The sequence below is a fragment of the Oncorhynchus kisutch genome, linkage group LG7, assembly GCF_002021735.2.
Source record: "Oncorhynchus kisutch isolate 150728-3 linkage group LG7, Okis_V2, whole genome shotgun sequence".
In the NCBI taxonomy this organism is placed as follows: domain Eukaryota; kingdom Metazoa; phylum Chordata; class Actinopteri; order Salmoniformes; family Salmonidae; genus Oncorhynchus; species Oncorhynchus kisutch.
In genome coordinates this window covers 1,358,668-1,375,198 of record NC_034180.2, presented here as the reverse complement: position 1 = coordinate 1,375,198, position 16,531 = coordinate 1,358,668, and the positions used below count along the sequence as shown (strand labels likewise).

General features: G+C 44.2%; 1 protein-coding gene across 1 annotated transcript in view; it reads left to right on the top strand.

Annotated features, from left to right (window-relative positions):
• Positions 1-16,531, top strand: part of LOC109881902 (type II inositol 3,4-bisphosphate 4-phosphatase-like) — a 340,632-nt gene that overhangs the window by 85,364 nt on the left and 238,737 nt on the right. The window contains exon 3 of the mRNA XM_031828224.1: positions 15,045-15,115. The gene's annotated coding sequence lies outside the window, so the exon portion shown is untranslated. The remainder of the gene's footprint in view (positions 1-15,044; positions 15,116-16,531) is intronic.

Here is a 16,531-nt window from a genome sequence, read left to right as displayed (position 1 = left end):
ACTACAGTATTAGACCTGTTGTAGTTGAGGGGCATTAGTAAGACTACAGTATTAGACCTGTTGTAGCTGAGGAGCATTAGTAAGACTACAGTATTAGACCTGTTGTAGTTGAGGAGCATTAGTAAGACCATTAGACCTATTGTAGCTGAGGAGCATTAGTAAGACTACAGTATTAGACCTGTTGTAGCTGAGGAGCATTAGTAAGGCCATTAGATCTGTTGTAGTTGAGGAGCATTAGTAAGACCATTAGACCTGTTGTAGCTGAGGAGCATTAGTAAGACTACAGTATTAGACCTGTTGTAGTTGAGGAGCATTAGTAAGACCATTAGACCTGTTGTAGCTGAGGAGCATTAGTAAGACTACAGTATTATACCTGCTGTAGCTGAGGAGCATTAGTAAGACCATTAGACCTGTTGTAGTTGAGGGGCATTATTAAGACCATTAGACCTGTTGTAGCTGAGGAGCATTAGTAAGACCATTAGACCTGTTGTAGTTGAGGGGCATTAGTAAGACTACAGTATTAGACCTGTTGTAGTTGAGGAGGATTAGTAAGACTACAGTATTAGACCTGTTGTAGTTGAGGAGCATTAGTAAGACCATTAGACCTGTTGTAGTTGAGGAGCATTAGTAAGACCATTAGACCTGTTGTAGCTGAGGAGCATTAGTAAGACTACAGTATTAGACCTGTTGTAGTTGAGGAGCATTAGTAAGACCATTAGACCTGTTGTAGCTGAGGAGCATTAGTAAGACTACAGTATTAGACCTGTTGTAGTTGAGGAGCATTAGTAAGCCTAGAGTATTATACCTGTTATAGCTGAGGAGCATTAGTAAGCCTACAGTATTAGACCTGTTGTAGCTGAGGAGCATTAGTAAGCCTACAGTATTAGACCTGTTGTAGTTGAGGAGCATTAGTAAGACTACAGTATTATACCTGTTGTAGCTGAGGAGCATTAGTAAGCCTACAGTATTAGACCTGTTGTAGCTGAGGAGCATTAGTAAGCCTACAGTATTAGACCTGTTGTAGTTGAGGGGCATTAGTAAGACTACAGTATTAGACCTGTTGTAGTTGAGGGGCATTAGTAAGACTACAGTATTAGACCTGTTGTAGCTGAGGAGCAAATTACCTTTATTTTACTAGGCAAGTCAGTTAAGAACAAATTCTTATTTTCAATGACGGCCTAGGAACAGTGGGTTAACTGCCTGTTCAAGGGCAGAACGACAGATTTGTACCTTGTCAGCTCGGGGATTTGAACTTGCAACCTTTCGGTTACTAGTCCAATGCTCTAACCACTAGGCTACACTGCCGCCGTAAGACTACAGTATTAGACCTGTTGTAGCTGAGGAGCATTAGAAAGACTACAGTATTAGACCTGTTGTAGTTGAGGAGCATTAGTAAGACCATTAGACCTGTTGTAGTTGAGGGGCATTAGTAAGACCATTAGACCTGTTGTAGTTGAGGAGCATTAGTAAGACTACAATATTAGACCTGTTGTAGCTGAGGAGCATTAGAAAGACTACAGTATTAGACCTGTTGTAGTTGAGGAGCATTAGTAAGACCATTAGACCTGTTGTAGTTGAGGAGCATTAGTAAGACTACAGTATTAGACCTGTTGTAGCTGAGGAGCATTAGTAAGGCCATTAGATCTGTTGTAGTTGAGGGGCATTAGTAAGACTATTAGACCTGTTGTAGTTGAGGAGCATTAGTAAGACTACAGTATTAGACCTGTTGTAGTTGAGGAGCATTAGTAAGACCATTAGACCTGTTGTAGCTGAGGAGCATTAGTAAGACTACAGTATTAGACCTGTTGTAGTTGAGGAGCATTAGTAAGATCATTAGACCTGTTGTAGTTGAGGAGCATTAGTAAGACCATTAGACCTGTTGTAGTTGAGGAGCATTAGTAAGACCATTAGACCTGTTGTAGTTGAGGAGCATTAGTAAGACCATTAGACCTGTTGTAAGCTGAGGAGCATTAGTAAGACTACAGTATTAGACCTGTTGTAGTTGAGGAGCATTAGTAAGACCATTAGACCTGTTGTAGCTGAGGAGCATTAGTAAGACTACAGTATTAGACCTGTTGTAGCTGAGGAGCATTAGTAAGCCTACAGTATTAGACCTGTTGTAGCTGAGGAGCATTAGTAAGCCTACAGTATTAGACCTGTTGTAGCTGAGGAGCATTAGTAAGCCTACAGTATTATAGCTGTTGTAGTTGAGGGGCATTAGTAAGACCATTAGACCTGTTGTAGCTGAGGAGCATTAGTAAGACCATTAGACCTGTTGTAGTTGAGGGTCATTAGTAAGACTACAGTATTAGACCTGTTGTAGTTGAGGAGCATTAGTAAGACTACAGTATTATACCTGTTGTAGTTGAGGAGCATTAGTAAGACCATTATACCTGTTGTAGTTGAGGGTCATTAGTAAGACTACATTATTAGACCTGTTGTAGCTGAGGAGCATTAGTAAGACTACAGTATTAGACCTGTTGTAGTTGAGGAGCATTAGTAAGACTACAGTATTAGACCTGTTGTAGCTGAGGAGCATTAGTAAGACTACAGTATTAGACCTGTTGTAATTGAGAAGCATTAGTAAGACTACAGTATTAGACCTGTTGTAGTTGAGAAGCATTAGTAAGACTACAGTATTAGACCTGTTGTAGTTGAGAAGCATTAGTAAGACTACAGTATTAAACCTGTTGTAGCTGAGGAGCATTAGTATGTTCAACATGTGTAGACTACAGAACACAGGTCACAATTCATCCAGTGGGTGGATCTCTCTCCAATTGTGCAGGGAATGAAGAAAAGAGGTACCCCTTTTTTTTCACACCCACCCACAACGTGTCCCCCCTAAAACGCATATGCCTTCTCCTCCAACACGTACCCCCTCAACGCCCCCCCCCCCCCCCCCCTCGTTTATACACGTGCGCTAAACGCATGGAAGATCAATGATTTATACATTCATTCATATTTTGTCGGGAGCACACAATCATAGGCCTTTCCTAAGCTCCGCTAGGTCACAAAGACTGTCGTTCCCTGCCTTAAAATTGCCACCTGTGGTAGAAATAATGAGTTTTCTCAAGTGTGACACCTACAGTGTGGTATTCCAAGCTCCCTGGAGAGGCACAACATACGGAGGAAAGAAGCAGGGGAAAATTGAGCGAGAATGCTCACCTCGTCAACACCATTGCCTTCTGTCAAATGAAAAGAGCAGTGAGGAGAAATGCTTTATTACCTGCTAGCACCTTGATCAGTGGAGTGTTGAGGATGGGTTATGTGTGTGTGTGTGTGTGTGTGTGTGTGTGTGTGTGTGTGTGCGTGCGTGCGTGCGTGCGTGAACTGAAGAGATCGCTATCTATCCGTCTCCCCGAATATGATTAATAACACTGCTTGTATATGCAGTTAAAAGCTATAAGGAATTGGAGCATGTGCCACTGCGACTGCAAATGCGACGTGGAATATGTAATGCCTGTAGAATAATGAGGTGGAAAAGGGCGACAATGCCGACTGAGTCATTGCTGTGAAATTACGTACTCCGCAACCGTTGTGAGTGGGTAAAACTGGCTGGTTTTTTTCTCCACCCGACGCTTAGTCTTCGAGCGACTGTAATACGATTCCCAAGAGATTAGGTGATAAAGTGAAACCAGGTGAAATGCTCTTTCTTCTCCTCTTCTCTCTCCCCCTCTTTCCTCTCCTCTTCTCTCTCTCCCCCTCTTGGGATTTATTGAAAAGCATCAAAATCAGGTTGTTCCAGCGTTGAAAAGTGTTTTAGGAGTTTTCAAAATAATCCCCCGTGTGAGCAGTCGCCGACGGTAACAAGCCTCTTGAAGTGTGTCAACATTTGTACGTGAACCATTTATAACAAACTAGTTATCAAATATAATTGAATCAAATATAATTGGTCACGTACACATATTTAGCAGATGTTATTGCAGGTGTAGCGTAATGCTTGTGTTCCTAGCTCCAACGGTGCAGTAGTATCTAACAATTCACAACAATTCACAACAATACACACACTTCTGAAAGTAAAGGCTATTTAACAGTCTGATGGCCTTGAGATAGAAGCTGTTTTTCAGTCTCTCAGTCCCTGCTTTGATGCACCTGTACTGACCTCGCCTTCTGGATGATAGCGGGGTGAACAGGCAGTGGCTCGGGTGGTTGAAGTCCTTGATGATCGTTTTGGCCTTCCTGTGACATCGGGTGGTGTAGGTGTCCTAGAGGGCAGGTAGTTTGCCCCCCGGTGATGAGTTGGGCAGACCACCCTCAGGTCGTCAGAGGGTAAAATATAAATTATGATTAGTAGATGTTCAATTTTGCTCATTTACCAGAGTTGTTTCTCTGTGTTATTTGTCAACTTAACTGTAATTAAAATCAGTATTTGCTTCAATATAAGACGGGAACCTTGAAAACAGAGAACTGTAGGTTGATGATTACGGAGTGAGACACAAACAAACAAGTTGAATGCCAAGGCTCATGAGGGAGAGAAGGACTTATCCATTCCATCTACAGTATTTCATCTATTCCAGCCCAGTGAGGTAAAACATTTCATTAAGGATACCCTCAACAAAGGGCAAATTAACTCAATTACACATTCACAAGGAAGTTGATCGACAATCGTGGAAGTTGAAGTTAATCCTCAATATAAGTCCTTCATTAGCTTTAGGGTTGGCTGGGTTTTTCAATCAGACTGCGCTAAACGAATTCACCATGGCGTTTGTTATTATTGGAAAACTCACCTTGAGTGTAGCCAGGAATGAAGAGTTCTGAACATTCTGATGCATCTGTTGGCATCAAGACGACAACTGTCGCAGTAAATTATTGTAGGTACATTGGCTCTTTGAGTGTGAAACTCGCAGCTCAGACCGCCTTACAAAGTACTGTAGAACGCAACCACTCTTGACGATGGATTAGGCATGTTTTTCTTTTGTAGTTTAAAGAGAGTTACTCTACATTATACGAAGTAATGAGCAGGTTAGGTAACCAACCACCACTAATTTCACATGGGTGGCAAAAAAAACCGAATCTCCTGCCTGGGATTCAGACTGTGCCTCATTTAACGAGTCACACCTCCATCAGCCCTACATCTACTGAAGATACCGTGGACTCAATTAAGACAAGCGTGACTCCCTCCAAATCCTCGACAAGGCTGGGGGGGCTTAAAGCAGCAGAGGCGGGTTACAATGTGTCATATTCAGAGGTTATAGCAGCAGAGGCGTGTTACAATGTGTCATATTCAGAGGTTGTCCCTAAGGGCCAAGCTGAGCCCTCCGAGCTGACATAAGTACACTCCTGGATCATAGAGTGCTCCAGTAGAATCAGAGAAATCATGTCGTGCCTTGTGTACAGTATCGAGTATAATCTCCCGTGGGCAGATTCTGTATGCAGACTGAAGAATCTGCCGGGACTGAATGGGATGTGTGAGATAACAAGCAGAAATAGTTCCGTTCTTTGGGTTTGTGTCACTGGTTATTTTGACGTATCTTCTCCTTGAGTGCTTCACGTGTGTGTCCACACAGATCGGAAAGGGGAGGGGCTTTGGCTGAAAGTTTCCTTGTACAGGGGTTGAGAACTCTCAATTTCTAACATGTAGGTGACCAAATGACACAATATTTTACTTGTAAGTTAACAGAATTTATATCAAGTATAATACACTCTTGGAACTTACAAGTGTTTCAGTGCAAACATGCTTTGCCCTGTGTACAGTAGGACAATATTGACTCAAACACCTTGTTACAGTCACAAAGGCCAAACAACTAGATACTCAGCAGTGGTTCTAAATTCTGGTCCTGGGGACCCAAAAGGGTACACATTTTTGTTTTTGCCCTAGCACTACACACCTGATTCAAATCATCAACGCCTTTTGATGAGTTGATAATTTGAATCAGGTGTGTAGTGCTAGTGCAAAAACAAAAATGTGTACCCTTTTGGGTCCCCAGGACCAGGATTGAGAACCAGTGAGATACTGTAATGCAAATGCCTGTCAAAGACTGTTGGGTTGAAAAAAAACATTGCCCGATACAACTGAGGACTTTTCTAACAGAGTGCAGGTCTCTATTACATCTTTCATTCATAACTTGAATTGTTTTGTACCCTGCACCTGCAGTATAAACCGGAACACACCTATTCTCAGAGCCACTGAGGCTCCAACAAGGGTTTCTTGGGTGACTAAAGGGCCTCATAAAGAGAGTGTAAAAAGGTTATCTTGGCGTGTTCTTTAAATAACATGGGCCAGAGCATTATGAGCATTACGGCTATTCACAGTAATGTCTTGATCACAGAGAGTCCACCAGCCGCATTTCCTGCACAGCCTTTTGAATCAAATTTACAAAAAAAGGCCTATTCAGTTTTATTTCTTTCTAAATCTTAACAACTCTGCTCTCTCCACGTTCTGGTAAGCATGTCTTAGGCCACATTTAAAGCTCGAATCATTAAGTGAAATTACTTCTTAGTGCACATTTAAAGCTAAAATCGTTAATTGAAACAATAACAAAGCCGTCAACCCGCCCCTGTGTCTGTAAAAAGCTTAGGGATGTGCCTGGAGAAATGTAACCACTCTCAAAGTGTATAGACAGAGCTATGGATGCAAGGACTGATACCCATACTATTACAGTTTTAACCATGTTTTGAGGCTATGCAGCCCTCAAACTCAACTCTGGACTTTTTCATTGTTCCTCTCTAATCAGGGACTGATTTGGACGTGGGACACCAGATGGGTGCAATTAATTATTAGGTAGAACAGAATTCCAGCAGAAATCCAGCAGGTTCTGGGTAAGAGAGAATCCGTTCTATGTAGTGTTTTTTTTACATGTACATTGTTTACAAACATTGGTGTAAAACAAGCTTATATTCTGGGTTCTGATTGGGTACGACCGTTGAACTAAGCTCATGAGGCATGTATAATATATATACTTCAAGAATCAATGGGTACATACAGTATTATTCATTTATAAGTCCAAAAATTGATGTAGCAACTAAGTTTTCTTGCTTTAAAGGAGAGCACATTGGCAAACCGTCAGCAGTGACTGGAAGCTGCTCCTTCCTGTATGACGCTGTATGTATCTGTCTCTGCTGTGTTTTCCATAAACAATAACTGTTTTAGATATGGCGTGAGACAATATTTTCTTTTATCGTTTTGACGGTTAGTTAGAGTGAAGTAAAAAATGGGCTGAGTGCTTGTGGGAATATTTCATCAACACACAGCATAGGCTACAACGTTGAATCACAGCCAGGAATTCAACTCACATAACCCCCCCCCCCCCTCTTTCTCTTCCCGCTGGGCGGGAGTGAGGCATGCTGGGAGGAATCTATTTGCATGGTGTTTCTGTACGCCTCATTATGTTTCAAAGGCGATCAACGCCAACACACTGGAAAGAACACAAGCTCTGCTGAGGCATAGTTAGAGCCCAGGGTGTCACATTGTCCTGTATTCACAAAGAGTCTCCCTGTCTTATTCATTAGGATCCAAACCACAAAACGGAGCCTAAATTAGCACTCCTACTCTAGGACACTGGGAACACGGGCCATTGTACCAGGGCAATGGATTCTGAGAATATTTGATGGTCGGTAATTATTAAAGTTGTGTCTCTAATTCATGATTTATTTCTGTTTATCTTAATTTTCTATAAAGGTAGTCCTGGTGAGATGTAATATCTCTTTTATGGGAGAGACCAGTTTACTGTGCAGAATGGAAGTGTCATATGAAATAGGGATCAAGGGGGGTGAACGCTGATAAGGACACATGGATTTTAAAGAGGCACTTTCTGGGTTTGTTTGCTTGTCTGTGTGTTTGTTTGTGTGCTTCCTCCAACACTGTTGACCAGAGGCTACATAAACCTGGCCCCAGTATCAGACCATCTGTTAGCGTTAGCATTCACCATGCAAAACTACTGAGCGTTCCCCCCAAAACTGACCATCTGAAATAGCTGTAATGTAGACACGTGTGCATGAAAGTTACCCAAGCTAATGAAGTGAGAGAGAGGACGAGAGAGAGAAAGAGTGAGAGAATCTAACCACATGCCAGCCAGTGCCAGCACTCAGTCGACTCGCTAATCTGGATGAAAACGTGTAGCAGTCAGTGATTTGTCAGCTTCAGAATGGGACAAGCAGAAGGCTGCAGCAAAGAGCTGCTGTGTTGTGTGGATGCCTGCCTGGGTGTCTGTCTTACTGTCTGTCTGGCTCTGTGTATTGTTCTCCGGGAGCAGACTTCCCTACCGCGGTCTTCTTCTCTCAGCAGACTCCCTGCCAGACCCCCTGCACCACGCAGACTTGAGCTGGTGAGTTGGCACATCCCGGGTGAGGCCATGCCAGGCATTTGTATACACACACACTCGCGGGCAAGCACAGATGCACATGTGCACACGCGCGCCTGAACATGCAAAAACGAAATGCACATATGCATAACACTCTTCCAACCCTGTCTGTCAGTGTGTGTGTACATCAGTATCTGTGTCTGTCAGTGTGTGTGTGTGTACATCAGTATCTGTGTGTGTACCTCAGTATCAGTATCTGTGTGTGTATCAGTATCTGTGTGTGTACATCAGTATCGGTGTCTGTGTGTGTGTATCAGTATCTGTGTGTGTGTATCAGTATCTGTGTGTGTGTATCAGTATCTGTGTGTGTGTATCAGTATCTGTGTGTGTACATCAGTATCAGTATCTGTGTGTGTGTATCAGTATCTGTGTGTGTACATCAGTATCAGTATCTGTGTGTGTACATCAGTATCAGTATCAGTATCTGTGTACATCAGTATCTGTGTGTGTACATCAATATCGGTGTCTGGCAGTATGTACATCAGTATCAGTACCTGTGTGTGTACATCAGTATCGGTGTGTGTGTGTGTACATCAGTATCGGTGTGTGTTTGTACATCAGTATCTGTGTGTGTACATTAGTATCAGTATATGTGTGGGTCTTCAGTCTCCAGTATGCCGACCGGTGAGTCTCGTCGCCCTCCCATGTGTGTGGCTGATGGGAACTCTGATTCCCCGGTCGGCTGCACCAGCACTGTGCCTCCTGAGCTGACGAGTGACACTGATGAATCAGATTATCTCTCTCCTTCCTTCCCTCCATCCCTCCTTCACTCTCTCCATCTCTCACAGGAAGCCTGACCTTTCCAAATAAAATTCATCTCCCTTGTTGATTCCTTGCCTACAAATCCCTTACAGCAACACTTCATGCTCCCTCCCCTCACAAATCCCTTACAGCAACACTTCATGCTCCCTCCCCTCAAAAATCCCTTACAGCAACACTTCATGCTCCCTCCCCTCACAAATCCCTTACAGCAACACTTCATGCTCCCTCCCCTCACAAATCCCTTACAGCAACACTTCACGCTCCCTTTCATAAATCCCTTACAGCAACACTTCATGCTCCCTCCCCTCACAAATCCCTTACAGCAACACTTCACACTCCCTCCCCTCACAAATCCCTTACAGCAACACTTCACACTCCCTCACCTCACAAATCCCTTAGAGCAACACCTCACGCTCCCCTTCATAAATCCCTTACAGCAACACTTCATGCTCCCTCCCCTCACAAATCCCTTACAGCAACACCTCACACTCCCTCCCCTCACAAAGCCCTTACAGCAACACTTCACACTCCCTCCCCTCACAAATCCCTTACAGCAACACTTCACGCTCCCTCCCCTCACAAAGCCCTTACAGCAACACCTCACGCTCCCCTTCATAAATCCCTTACAGCAACACTTCACGCTCCCTCCCCTCACAAATCCCTTACAGCAACACTGCATGCTCCCTCCCCTCACAAATCCCTTACAGCAACACTACACGCTCCCTTTCACAAACCCTTACAGCAACACTGCATGCTCCCTCCCCTCACAAATCACTTACAGCAACACCTCACGCTCCCTCCCCTCACAAATCCCTTACAGCAACACCTCACACTCCCTCCCCTCACAAAGCCCTTACAGCAACACTTCACACTCCCTCACCTCACAAATCCCTTACAGCAACGCTGCACGCTCCCTCCCCCTACAGGGCTTTGTATGTGTGTCCCTAGGATATCAATACAAAAACCCCTACCTTCTTTCCTGTTTGAGATGTCACTCCTCTCACTCTAACTACTGTTACTGAGGAATGGATATGGCAGTTATCCCCAACCTTTTTGAAACGTGGCACACTGCATGCTCCCTCCCCTCACAAATCCCTTACAGCAACACCTCATGCTCCCTCCCCTCACAATTCCCTTACAGCAACACTTCATGCTCCCTCCCCTCAAAAATCCCTTACAGCAACACTTCATGCTCCCTCCCCTCACAAATCCCTTACAGCAACACTTCATGCTCCCTCCCCTCACAAATCCCTTACAGCAACACTTCACGCTCCCTTTCATAAATCCCTTACAGCAACACTTCATGCTCCCTCCCCTCACAAATCCCTTACAGCAACACTTCACACTCCCTCCCCTCACAAATCCCTTACAGCAACACTTCACACTCCCTCACCTCACAAATCCCTTAGAGCAACACCTCACGCTCCCCTTCATAAATCCCTTACAGCAACACTTCATGCTCCCTCCCCTCACAAATCCCTTACAGCAACACCTCACACTCCCTCCCCTCACAAAGCCCTTACAGCAACACTTCACACTCCCTCCCCTCACAAATCCCTTACAGCAACACTTCACGCTCCCTCCCCTCACAAAGCCCTTACAGCAACACCTCACGCTCCCCTTCATAAATCCCTTACAGCAACACTTCACGCTCCCTCCCCTCACAAATCCCTTACAGCAACACTGCATGCTCCCTCCCCTCACAAATCCCTTACAGCAACACTACACGCTCCCTTTCACAAACCCTTACAGCAACACTGCATGCTCCCTCCCCTCACAAATCCCTTACAGCAACACCTCACGCTCCCTCCCCTCACAAATCCCTTACAGCAACACCTCACACTCCCTCCCCTCACAAAGCCCTTACAGCAACACTTCACACTCCCTCACCTCACAAATCCCTTACAGCAACGCTGCACGCTCCCTCCCCCTACAGGGCTTTGTATGTGTGTCCCTAGGATATCAATACAAAAACCCCTACCTTCTTTCCTGTTTGAGATGTCACTCCTCTCACTCTAACTACTGTTACTGAGGAATGGATATGGCAGTTATCCCCAACCTTTTTGAAACGTGGCACACTGCATGCTCCCTCCCCTCACAAATCCCTTACAGCAACACTTCATGCTCCCTCCCCTCACAATTCCCTTACAGCAACACTTCATGCTCCCTCCCCTCACAAATCCCTTACAGCAACACCTCATGCTCCCTCCCCTCACAAATCCCTTACAGCAACACCTCATGCTCCCTCCCCTCACAAATCCCTTACAGCAACGCTGCACACTCCCTCCCCTCACAAAGCCCTTACAGCAACACTTCACACTCCCTCCCCTCACAAATCCCTTACAGCAACGCTGCACACTCCCTCCCCTCACAAAGCCCTTACAGCAACACTTCACGCTCCCTCCCCTCACAAAGCCCTTACAGCAACACTTCACACTCCCTCCCCTCACAAAGCCCTTACAGCAACACTTCACGCTCCCTCCCCTCACAAAGCCCTTACAGCAACACTTCACGCTCCCTCCCCTCACAAATTCCTTACAGCAACACTTCACACTCCCTCCCCTCACAAATCCCTTACAGCAACACTTCATGCTCCCTCCCCTCACAAAGCCCTTACAGCAACACTTCACGCTCCCTCCCCTCACAAATCCCTTACAGCAACGCTGCACGCTCCCTCCCCTTACAGGGCTTTGTATGTGTGTCCCTAGGATATCAATACAAAACCCCCTACCTTCCTTCCTGTTTGAGATGTCACTCCTCTCACTCTAACTACTGTTACTGAGGAATGGATATGGCAGTTATCCCCAACCTTTTTGAAATGTGGCACACCTTGATGGGATGTACACTTACTGGTTACGACCTCCATCTCATCTGATCAATTCTGCAAACCATCTATTTCCTGTGAATTTTTTAAATATATATTAAATCTGGTTCATTTGAAATATTTTAATAGTTCCTTACTCATGATTGTTAATTTGTGTATAGCCTTTTAAGATCGTCCTGCGACTCTGCACCAGAAAGAAGAAAATGTAGCTAGCTCCGGTAAAATAGGGCTTTAGTTTTGAATAGTTTGGGCTACAGACGAGAAGTCTTCTGCATTGTAAAGGTGTAACCACGGACACAATGCTCTGTTTGTTTCTATGGCAGAGGCTGTGGTATAGTTAAGCCCAGAGCCATTCTGTACCAGAGGCTGTGGTATAGTTAAGCCCAGAGCCATACTGTACCAGAGGCTGTGGTATAGTTAAGCCCAGAGCCATACTGTACCAGAGGCTGTGGTATAGTTAAGCCCAGAGCCATACTGTACCAGAGGATGTGGTATAGTTAAGCCCAGAGCCATACTGTACCAGAGGCTGTGGTATAGTTAAGCCCAGAGCCATACTGTACCAGAGGCTGTGGTATAGTTAAGCCCAGAGCCGTACTGTACCAGAGGCTGTGGTATAGCTAAGCCAAGAGCCATACTGTACCAGAGGCTGTGGTATAGATAAGCCCAGAGCCATACTGTGCCAGAGGCTGTGGTATAGTTAAGCCCAGAGCCATACTGTACCAGAGGCTGTGGTATAGTTAAGCCCAGAGCCATACTGTACCAGAGGCTGTGGTATAGTTAAGCCAAGAGCCATACTGTAAATAAATGACTCTGGCTAAGCCTAAGAAGACTTTGCTAATGGTTTTCACAGACAAATTAAAATGATACAAATGACTTTGTTCGTGATGCGCCGCCCCTCAAATAATACAAATGTAATACCAGCCTGAGCACACCAGACTTGAAACAATGACACAGATGTAACCATTTAATGTTTTATCTGACCGCCACTAGTGCCCCTAAGTCAAAATGCCATGTGCATTACATCCACAGGCCGTGTTTAGAAGTTAGTGTAAAGTGTGAGTGTAAAATGTAATAAAGAATAGGAACATTTCCTCAAGGCACACCAGTGTGGGAACCACTGGGATAGGGGACAGTTTCTGTAAAACAAGGGGCTGTGAATAGTGGAGGCCTGTCGGGAGGTGTTACAGTTTCCACCTGGCTCCTTGGAGTGGTTTGTCTCATGTACAGTCACAGCCAGGCTAACACGAGACAGTGGATTGGAACAGGGTCTAGAGCTGTGGGCTGCAGTATCAGGTGTGAGATTAGTTATTTTGTGGCTGAGTGAGCAAGCTGTACATGGCCAGGTGACAGAGTAGGTTATGGTGAGTAATGTGGGTGTACCTTGTTGTGTGTGTCTGCAGATAAAGCCTATTAACTAATTTCACCGCAATATTAACAGAGAAGTCTGTCACTCCGCCCGTCTGTCCGTCTAGTCCACAAAAGCCAAATATTTGACTTTACACTACTGTAATGTAGACATTTCATGGCCCCCCACTGAATAACAACCCAATGAACACTGTCAGGCAGTAAGCCTGTGCTTCAAATACATCCCTTTCATTAAAGTACCCGGCTGTGCCAAGGGTGAGGTAAACCATTTGTTGCGGGAAGTTTATTTGGTTTCATTATGTGATAGAAGAGTACACTTTCATTTTTTCTTTTCTTTTTTTCAATTGATCAGATCAAATCAAACGTTATTTGTCACATGTGCCGAATACAACAAGTGTAGACTTTACCGTGAAATGCTCACTTACAAGCCCTTAATCAACAGTGTAGTTCAAGAAGAAGAAAATATTTACCAAGGGGGCACCAGTACCCAGTCAGTGTGCAGGGGTACAGGCTAGTTGAGGTCATTTCTATATATGTACACTCAGGGAGTGCAGTTTAAGCTGAACTTTTCCCATTATGCTAGCTCATCTCAGCCAAGTTTCAGGCAAAGAGCGTACCACTAAGTCAAAGGGGCTTGGACAGAGGGCCAGAGGGGAGAAGAGGGGAGTTCTGGGTAGACTTTTAATGCTTTCAACAGCAAAAGTACGCCCAAGCCCTCACAATTAGTTTTCAGTCTTCTTCGATTATTTGCTTCCACAGCAAAGAACAAGAAAAGACAAACAAGGAAAGAGAACAAATGCAATTTTCCCACAAGGATGCTTTAAACCTGACTTACTTCTTTAGGAGGGGGCTGTGGGCAGGGTGCAGTGGGGGGGGGGGGGTTATCAATACTGGAGATTTCTTCTGTTGTAGTGTACATCATTGGTGTTCTCTTGCCCAGTCCTTCAGATAGCGATTTAAGGATAACAAGAGTTTGTGTGGATGGGTGGCGGTCTACTAAGCTAACATATGGAATGGTTTTAAGATTTTCATACCATGGATATTTCATCTATTTGATTGGGATTCTTAAGACCCCTGTAGGTATCATTTAAAAAAAAGTATTATTAGATGAAACATTGAATTTGTCCTTACTGCTATTAGCCCATAGAAACCTTTTGAATAATACGTTCATAAATGACAAAATAGATGGTCAAAAATACATCTAATGGAAGTATGTTATGAAGTGTCAGAGAGATATGACCCATATTTAACCCCTTTGTTTTTAGCAAATTCATTTTGTGTTAAAAATTCCTGCCCTGGGCTTTTAATGTTACCGTTGTCTCTTTGGGAGATTGACTGTCGTCAGCCATTTTGTTTCTGGCTGTGACGTAGCTAGCCAGGCCTCCTCTTGTAGACCTCCCAGGTGTCTGCAGAGAACATGGAGAGACCGTTTATTTTCTGAATATGAGGAAGACTATTGCTCTCGAAGAGGCTAATCCTTAACAAGGGGAAAGAAAACACAGAAAGTGTGTACATGCTTTGATTATTCTTATTCCAAACATTAGCCACCAGAGAGACCAAACAGTTTAGCCTGTAGCCTTCGTCAAGACTATCACTCCACCCTACCCTATCCTACACCTAGCCCTTAGCTAGTTGGCGCTAGAGGTTAATTCAGTGGTGCAATATCTTCAACCTCCATCTACCGGAGCCAATTAGCAATTAGCCTCCTCCCACGCTACCAGCTAGTGCAGTGCAGAGTGCACCAGAGGGATGGCCCCCACTCACTGCTTTCTGTCTTGATGTGTTTTCATCAGGAAACAGAACATGTCAGAGGTGGAGGAACTGAAGGACCAGTAACGACGGCTCGGCTTTGCAGAGAGACGCAGTAAGTACAGAAAGTTATTGGAGATGATTAATGTGTTCTCACTTTATGGTGTCTTGTGGGTAACAGGGATGCTGAGGCTGTGATTGGTTGGATGTATTCAAAACCTAGAAGTAATGAATTCAAATGAATTCAAATGTGATTTTGAAGTAACTCAACAGAATAGTATAGGATCCCATTTGTTAGCTTGTCAGGCAAGTGGGCTTGAAAGTAACAAATTAACAATTTTTTCCCCATTAGTCCACTGTTCAAATCAAATCAAATCAATTCATACAGTCCCAAAATGTTTTGCATGTCAGCAATCAAGTTTAAGATATTGGACTTTCAAGAAGAAAAGTGTAATCAGCCATATCATCATGATACCACCCTGCATACCACTGCTGGCTTGCTTCTGAAGCTAAGCAGGGTTGGTCCTGGTCAGTCCCTGGATGGGAGAACAGATGCTGCTGGAAGTGGTGTTGTAGGGCCAGTAATAGGCACTCTTTCCTCTGGTCTAAAAACATATCCCAATGCCCCAGGGCAGTGATTGGGGACACTGCCCTGTGTACGGGTGCCGTCTTTTGGATGGGACGTTAAACGGGTGTCCTGACTCTCTGAGGTCATTAAAGATCCCATGGCACTTATCGTAAGAATAGGGGTGTTAACCCTGGTGTCCTGGCTAAATTCCCAATCTGGCCCTCAAACCATCACGGTCACCTAATAATCCCCAGTTTACAATTGGCTCATTCATCCCCCTCCTCTCCCCTGTAACTATTCCCCAGTTCTTTGCTGTAAATGAGAACATGTTCTCAGTCAACTTACCAGCTAAAATAACGGATAAATAAAATAAATAAAATAAAAATGCAAAATTAGAATTGAGCTAATAATAATCAGAGGCAAGGCAATTGATATCACATTATTGCTATTATGTTGTCAAGAGGCATTTCCTCACATGTTGCCAGGAATGCTCTTGCCTTAACAAGTTACATGGCTTTGAAGCAAGTTTTACTTCAAAGATATTGCGTTTGAACTCTGAGGACTCTATCCACTGCATGTCTGTCCATGAAGTCTGAGACTTCTGTAGCATTTTTCAGACCAATTTTTTTGAGGATTCTTCAGCCCCAACGACATCAATCGGCATATTATTTTTTTTTTCTCTCTTCAACTGGCAACATCCAAGTTAGGTGTGTGTGTGGGAAGGCTTGAAGGATTTCAAAGCCATCATATCTGTCTCCACCACCCCCAAAAATCCGGAGGTAAAAAATAATAATGAAAAAAGTCCACTTTCGAAGCACAAACTGTACAGGCTTCTTTCTCGAGCCAGCCAGAGCCAGGGAAAAGCCAACAGACCAGGTTGTCAATACCAGGGAACTGAAAGAGAATGTGCTCTGACATGACAACTCATGATGAGAAATCAATAGTCTCCCTCTCTATGTCCTC